General features: G+C 34.8%; 1 long non-coding RNA gene across 1 annotated transcript in view; it reads left to right on the top strand.

Annotated features, from left to right (window-relative positions):
- LOC115068495 overlaps positions 1–8,828 on the top strand; it is a 14,225-nt gene that overhangs the window by 4,017 nt on the left and 1,380 nt on the right. The window contains exon 3 of the long non-coding RNA XR_003847836.1: positions 611–725. This is a non-coding gene — a long non-coding RNA (uncharacterized LOC115068495). The remainder of the gene's footprint in view (positions 1–610; positions 726–8,828) is intronic.

The raw sequence follows: 8,828 nt of genomic DNA, 5'->3' as shown, positions 1-8,828 counted from the left end.
TTCTGTTACTTTTATCAATAGGAAAGAATATTATAAGATGAAGATTTTGTTGTTAAGTAAGATATAATTAATGCCATTTCTATTGTATCTAACATATTAAAAATGTTCAAAATATTTTCCTTACATAAATTAAGTTACTTAAAAAAGGGATTGATAAAGACATCCAGTGTAGACATTGGATCACCACATGCTTATATTTGGGTGATCACAAAAGCACATACATTTTCAGACACACACACACACAGACAGACACACACACACAGAGATACACACACACTAGTTCTTCCAAATTAAGTTGATTGGATAAGAGATTGCTCTTAAAGTACTCTTAAAGAAACTTATCAATTCAGTGAAACACAACTTTGATGATGAACTTTATTATTGTCTTTTAAAACTATTTTGTCTTGAGTAATTTCCTAGATTAACTCATAATAGATAAACATATAAGACAGTTTACATGGCTAGATCAGATTAAAGGAAATTCAAGTGGAAGTAAAATATTTTCCCCATAATAATCAAATTCCAAAATGTCTCTGTATTAGGTGAAGTAAATTTTTCAATCTGTTAAAATATATTAACCCAAAAAACCTCTATTTTTCAATCTTTGCAGGTTTGATATACCTGCCTTCACCCAGAACTTTTGTGAACTTCCTCGGGAAAGGCACTGAAAGAACTTCAGCTGGACTATGTAGATTTACCTCATTCATTTCCCAATGGCTCTTAAGGTGGGAAGTTTTGATGATCAAACATGTTAGCATAATTGTTAGTTTCATGTTTGGTTAAAAACATATACATATATACATACACATGTATACATGTATATATATGCATATATATGTATACACACATATATATATGCACATATATATGTAAAACGGAACCCTATGACCCAAGAGCATTCCCTACAACTCCAAATTCAAAAAAACATGAATAATTACGTGCTATATGATCTCTGTTGGAGGCTTTGTTCCCAGCCCATCTTTATCTGGAGCATTGCTATTGGTGGGACAAAGCATTGTTTTGAAAGCTACATTAATATTTGTTTCTATTCCACATGGGAGATGATGACTTCCCAATAGATGAACATGGAAACATCATATTGATCATTCTTCAGAGAATACTCAAAGCAATACAAAGAACTGAAGAAAGGAATGACTATACCCAAGATGAAACAGAAAAAAAAAACCTAAATGAAGGTATTATAATTCTGGGAACACAAAATTGGACCAAGAATGCAAACAGAAATTAAAGTGATATAATGGTAATCAATACACATCTTTCAATAATAACTTTAAATATCAATGGCTTGCAACAGATACAGGCTAATTGAATGGATTAAGAAACAAAATCCATCTTTTTGTTGTTTGCAAGAAATTCATTTCACCTTTAAGTGTATGAACTACTTTACGGTGAAAGAATGGAAAAAATCCAAACAAATAGGATAAGAAACAAGTAGAGTTTGGAATTCTAATATCTGACAAGGAGACTCCAAATTAAAATTAATCAGAAGAGATACAGAGGACCACTTCATCCTGATCAAAGGAAAAACTGACCCAAGAAGATAATTTACCAACAAATATTTACACATCAAAATCTGGTGTGCCCAATTTCACAAACCAGTACCATATAACTTTAAGACACAGATTAATCCTAATTCAGTAATAGTAGGGAACTTCAGTACCCCACTATATCCAATAGACAGTTCAACCAGGCAAAGAATAAAAGACATCTGAATTAAATGAAACCATGCATCAAATGGACCTAACAGACATCTATTGAATATTCTACCTAAGCACCAAAGAATACACTTTCTACTAAGTACTCCATGGTTTGTCTAAAATTGATGACATACTGGGGCACAAAGGAAACTTAAAAAATTTTGAAAAATTTGAAATAATTTCATGCATTCTATCAGTCCATAATACAATAAAGCTTAAAATCAATGCTAAAAGAAGCTCTAGTAACTACATGAACTCATGGAGATTAAACAGCACACACCTGAGTGATGAATAGATCAAAGAAGTAATTAGAAAAGAAATAAAAGTATTCCTGTAAGTAAATCAAAAGGATTATATAACTCAACAAAACCCATGGGACACTTTAATACCAGTCTTAACAAGGAAGTTTATAGCTCTAAGTGCCTACATTAAAAAATCAGAAAGAGCACAATAAATGACTAAACATGGCAACCCAAGACTCTGCAAAGGCAAGAACAAATGAAGCCCAAACCAAGACGAGAAGAAACAACAAAAATCAGAGCGTAAATTAATGAAATATAGTCAAATACAATAATACAAATCAATGAATCTAAATTAAATTTGAAACCTAAAAGATATGGATGAATATATAAAATCAGGGAACAACCAAAGTTTAACCAAAAAGAGATCAATAGCTTATACAGACCCTAAAACATTCTGACTAAAAAAAGCCCAGGCCCAGATGGATTCTCAGCAGAATTCTACCAGACATTTAAAGACGATCTACAACGAATACTACTTAAATTATTTAAAAAGATAGAAACAGAGGGAGAACTGCCAAACTCCTTATTTGAAGCCACCATCACTCTAATACCCCAAACCAGAGAAACACATAAACAAAAAAGAAAGATTCACCAGAAGGGCAAGTAGTGGGGAATGGCTGGTGGGCGGGGGGGGGGGGCAACCACACAGCAGACAGTAGCAGGAATATCAGCGTATAAGGGCTCTAGTGGGGGAGGGAGGCTATGGGAGGGTGCCATCTGGGAAGTGGGTGTATAGTTGAATAAGTTGGTTTGGGGTGTTCTGTGTGATATACACAAACACAAAAAAATCAACAAATTTTAAAAAATGTGTTATATTTGAGGAGGAAGCATGAAAATTTATGTTATGTTAGTAGAGGTGATAAACATTACCATTGAAATCTAACTGATGACTTTATAAACATACACAGTCACCAAGGATCCAGGTACAACCAATGATGACTAGTAATAATCAGATACATACAGATTACAGATGCATGCCCCAATATCTCAGTGTTAGTAGCAAAAACAATGAGTCTTTCTACAAGGAACAATATATTCCAAAATGAAATGGAGATCATTTTTAAAGGTTAAAAACTCATTCAATTTTATGTCTTACAGGGCTTATACTGAGTTTAATATTGTATAACTGTATTAATTAAACTGTAAACCTAGAAACAGCCGCTTGTGAAAGAGATGTACTCGTGCTCTGGAGTGTATTACTGAATATTTCAAAGCTGTAATGGAATGCTTCTTCTAATCAAGTAGTTATTTAAAAAAATTTTTTTAATTTACTTCATGTTAAATAGTAGAGATGATAAACATTACCAGTGAACTCTACCTGATGATTTTATATCCATACTCAGATACTAAGGATCCAAGTGTAACCAACTGTGGCTAGTGATAATCAGATACATAGAGATTAAAGACACATGTGCAAACATGTAGGCATTAGTAGCATCAAAAATGTAGGAAACAGCATATCTTAAAATGAAATGGTGATCTTCTTTAAAGGGTAAAAACTCATTTAATTTTATTTCTTACAGGGTTTATACTGAGTTCAATATTGTATGAATGTATTAATTCAACTGTGAACCTAAAAATTAACAGCCCCCTTTGAAAGAGATGTATCCTTGCTCTGGAATGTGTTACTGAATGTGTTAAAGCTGTAATGAAATGCTTCTTCCAATCACATGGTTATTAAATTTTAAAAAATTTAAAAAAGAAAGCTGTAGACCTATATCCTTAATGAACATAGATGCAAAAATTCTCAACAAAATACTCGAAAACCTTATACAGACACACATCAAAAAGATCATCCACTATCATCAAGTTTCTTTCTTCCAGAGATGTAGGAATGGATCATATACTTAAGTCAGCAAACATTATAACTCATATAAATGGACTCAAACCACATGGTCATCTCAACAGATGCAGAAAAAGCCTTTGGCAAAATTCAGAATGCATTTACATTAAAAGTCATAGAGGGAAGTGGACTAGAGGGAGCATACTTCAACCAAATTAAAGTTACATACAGCCAACCCACAGTCAACAATCATTCTAAAGGGAGAACAACTGGAAGCATTCCCATTAAAATCAGGAACCAGATGAGACTGTCCACTATCTCCACTCCTTTCCAATATAGTGTTTGAATCTCTTGCACTAGCAATAAGACAAGAGAAGGAAATGAAGGAGAACTAATACACTTGAGAGACCCCCAAAATTCCACTAGAAAACTCTTAGGAATGATTACCACTTTCAGCAGAGTGGCAGGGTGCTATCTGGGAAGTGGGTATAAAAATAAATAAATTATAAAAAAAGAAATAAAAAGATAATCAGGAAAAACAATACCAAGAAATTGTAAAAAAATGAAAAGAAAGAAAAATAATAATAGAGGACAGGGGTAGTAGGTTGGAGGTGGAGATGAGGGAGAGTGTCTGAATGTGATCAAAATACATTGTAGGGAATTTTCAAAGAATCAATAAAACTTTTTAAAGATTGAAAAAAATAATCTACAAAAATCACTAACTTTCTATAAGCAATCAGGGAAAAAGTACATGGAAACCCTTCCATTGATAATAGCCTCAAAAAACATCCAGGAATAAATCTGACCAAAGACTTTAAAGAGTATTCAATGAAAATTTTAAACCTTTTAAGAAGGAGATTGAGGAAGACACCAAGAGATTGAAGGACCGCCCATTCTCATAGTTTGGATGAATTAATATTGTAAAAAGGGCCATCTTATAAAAAAGCAATATATAGATTCAATGAAACTCCAATCAATATTCTCATGACATTCTTCACAGAATTAGAAAAATTCATCCTAAAATTCATGTGGAGTCACAAATGATCCCAGATAGCCAAAGCAATCCTGAGCACAAGGAGCAATGCTGGTGGATTACCATACCAAATCTCAAACTATATTACAGAACTATAGTCACAAAAATAAGATAGTACTGGCAGAAAAACAGACCCATGGAACATAACTGAAGACTCAAACCTGAGTGAATGCAACTTCAGCACCTGATATTTAACAAAAGTACCAAGAACTCACAGCGGAGGAAAGACAGCATCTTCAACAAACGGTGCTGGCAAAATTGGATCTCTGCTTGTAGAAGATTAAAACTAGATCCTTATCTTTCACCTTGCACAAAAGTCAACTCCAAATGGATCAAAGACCTCAATGTGAAGCCTGAAACTCTGAAGTTGTTAGAAGAAAACAGGTAGTGTCCTACAAGATGTAGGTGTGGGAAAGGAATTTCTAAATCGGACATTGGTTGCTCAAGAATTAAGATCAACAATCAGCTAGTGGGGCCTCATTAAGCTGAAAAGCAGCGTACAACAAAAGAAATAACCAAGGAAATGAAGAAAAGACCCACAGAGTGGGAGAAAAATCTTCAACAGTGATATATCTGACAGAGGTCTAACATCTAGAATATGAAAAAATTAAAAACAAAAAAACCCCAAAAAATCAAGACAACAAATGACCCAATTAAAGATGGGCTAAGGATCTAAATAGATGGTTTTCAAAGGAAGAAATAAAAAGAACTAAGACACATCCTTAAAAGTGTTCAGCATCATTAGTAATTAGTGAAATGGAAATTCAAAGCATTTTAAGATTTCATCTTACCCAAGTCAGACTGGCTAAGATCAAGAGAACAAATGATGCCAAGTGCTGGAGAGGATGTAGGGGAAGGGGATGCTCATCCACTGCTGGTGGGATTGTCATCTTTTGCAACCTCTATGGAAAATGGTGTGGAGAGCTCTTAAAAAAAAAATAAACCTACCATTTGACCTGTTATACCACTCCATGGCATATACCCAAAGGACTCATTCTATTGCAGAGATACTTGTATATTCGTGTTTGTTGCTGGTTTTTTCACATTAACTTGACATGATAGGCCTTAATATAAATGACAGAATACATGTAATCCAGAGGGGATGGTGGGGTCTATAGTAGAGTGTCAGTGGGGAAGAGGGTATAAAGATGATTAAGATGTGAATTAAATATACAAAACTCAATAAGAAAGAATTTCTTGTCTTACATATCAAGATTTTTTCTTTTGTGTATGACTGGAGTTATGCTGCCCTGTGTGGAACACATGCATAGTCTTCTCCATCATCTTCAAAAACAACATTGCTTTTCCTTCCTAGTTTATAAGTTCTATCAGAATTGTTGTTATTATAGTTTTGAATATCAACCAAAACGTACTTAAAAATTTTGAATTATGTCAGAATTTACTTTTAATGAGTCCACTTCTGTCCTCTCTCCGTTTGTAAATGAACTTACTTTTACATAATGTTTTAACTACCTGGAATTGAGTTTAGCTGCCCAGGAAAATTTCCACAACTTCCACTCTTAAACACATGGTTGTTATTCTTTTATGTTATTTTACATTGCACTATTTTCCCAGGAGGGATATTATTATTATTATCATCATCATCATCGTCATCATCATCATCATCATTAATTATTGTTTCTTGTGGTGTTACTGAGACCTGACAGAAAGCATCCTGAGTAATAGTTACAAGCCAAAGGTATTTTCTGCAGTTTTGGTCAGTGAGTTTGTTTTTGTGAATGTTGTGTTTCTTTGGTTGTGGTTTATTTTGAGGTTGTTTGTTGCCTGCTTTGGTTTTGAGGCTGACTGGCCTCAAACTTGCTCTGCAGTTGAAGATGAGTTGGAACTTCTGGTTCATGTGCTGCTACCTTCCATGTGCTAGGATTACAGGCATGTGTCACCGCTCCTGGTTTATCTTGAATATTTATGGATTTTTCTATCACTAGGTTAAAATCAAATTGCCAACTTCATCCTAGAGTGTTCAGGCATTTGTTTATTAGTGAATTAAAATATTCTTTATTTTGGAGACAAAAATTTTTATACTCAAGAATTTTGAATATTCTTTTGATATTTTCATAGAAAACACACAAGTTTTGTAGGTTTTCATATTTTTTTGTTTTAATTAGTTTCAAATATATGGGCTAATTCTGTAATCAGTGTCTGTCATTTAAATACATCAGTCGGTATAACTGATATTTTTTATCCTCTCTATCATTGTTTCCTGGTATTGTTTTGTTTTTGAATCAATACTAGTGAGACCATTCTGTTGGTAATCAAACTGCCCAAGTTTTATAAAAGGTGATCTGGAAGCCAATTCTTAGCTTTTTAAAGTAATTCATCATTAATATTTGTAGAATGCATGCTTAAATTCTATTCAAAATGACCTTTTCATATTTTAATTGCTCCTTGTTCAGACACAGAAATGAAACTGCGTCTCTCCCAAGAACTGAATTGTGTTACACATTTAAACAAATGTGCTTCTGTGTTAGACCTTCCAGGTACATGATGTCTTCTGTGAATGGTGTTAGGCCTGTTTCTTCATCACCGCCTTTTTTCTCCTTTACTCGGAATGGATAAAGTGCTTCCCATTTGTGCGATAGGTTTTTGAGTTTCAGTTAACTTCAGAGGATACAAAAATCCTTGGGTTGAATAGAAACCTGCACATTTGTAATCTGGTCATTTGTAAGTAACTTTAATGTACGTGTTATACTCAATTTTCTCAATCAGAGCGCTTTTCAAATTAATTCAATAAATAAAAAGAAAGCAGAAGCAAGTGTGAGAGGGCCCAGGGTAGGTTGATCTGCTGCATCTGCATATCTGTACTGTGTCAAGGAGTGTGCTGTACCGAGTCAGCATCACCACTAAATCTACATCTTCCTGTCAGCCTCAGGATCTGTATATCCTGTAGCTATACACACTGTGGGCATGTCAACAAGCCTGTTGAAACTTTCCAGTACAAATGCCATATCACAGCCCTATGTAATTACTGATGATTTAGATGCACACCATTATCTTTGTGGTCTTTGTCATCTATTGCATAAGAAAGTATCCAGGCCTCTGGGAACTTGCTCATATGAACTAAGCAATGGTGACAGCATGCACAAGACCCATGCAAACTCAATCAGACAAAAACCCAGCATAGAACTGGGGAAATGGGCAGCAGGCCCCAACCTCAGCTGAAGAACTGTTGGTAGGTGATTACTGCTGGGTGAGGGAAAGTTGATCTTCTTTAAGGGAGAGAACAGATAGGCTGACTGGACTCTAGTGGATGAACTTGTACTGAGGGACATCTGGGTACACAAACTTGACTTGATAGGCTTTAACATATATCACAGAATGTATGAAATCCACCTTGGAGATATGGAGGGTGTGGATGGGGGATGGGGTGTAAAGATGATTAAGATGTTTTGTTTGAAATGTACAAAAAATTAAATAAAAATATACAGAAGGAAATTGTCCATTGAATTAAAGCAATTTGATGCCTTTAATAGTTTGATTTTTTTTTACTTCCTCCATGCTTTTGTTTAGAGACTAAACACTTTACTAATTTTGAAAACTGATGGTTTGATGGGTTCAATAAAACACCAGGTATTGATCTTCTGAATTATAGAGAGGTCAACGCGGAGGATTAAGAAGTTAGAGAAAAGGCAACGGATGGCTCAATAATTAAAGCACTTGTCTTGCAAGTGTACAGACCTCAGTTTTAGTCCTAGAACCCACATTCAAAAGGTGCATTTGGTGGTGTGTGCTTTTAAACCTAACGTTCTGGAGGTGGAGACAGGCAGGCCCTGGGGTCTTGCAGGCCTGCCATCCTATTCTGACTTGTGAGTACCAGACCATTGAGAGACCCACCTTCACAGGAGGCTGATATATTCTGAGGATGACACCTGAGGGGTTCCTCTGGTTTCCACATGCACATTTGCACTTATGTATTTGCAGAGAGAGAGAGAGAGAGAGAGAGAGAGAGAGAGAGAGAGAGAGAGATACACAAA

Source organism: Nannospalax galili, unplaced genomic scaffold, assembly GCF_000622305.1.
Source record: "Nannospalax galili isolate Female #2095 unplaced genomic scaffold, S.galili_v1.0 scaffold989, whole genome shotgun sequence".
Lineage (NCBI taxonomy): Eukaryota > Metazoa > Chordata > Mammalia > Rodentia > Spalacidae > Nannospalax > Nannospalax galili.
This window is presented reverse-complemented; position numbering and strand designations above follow the sequence as displayed.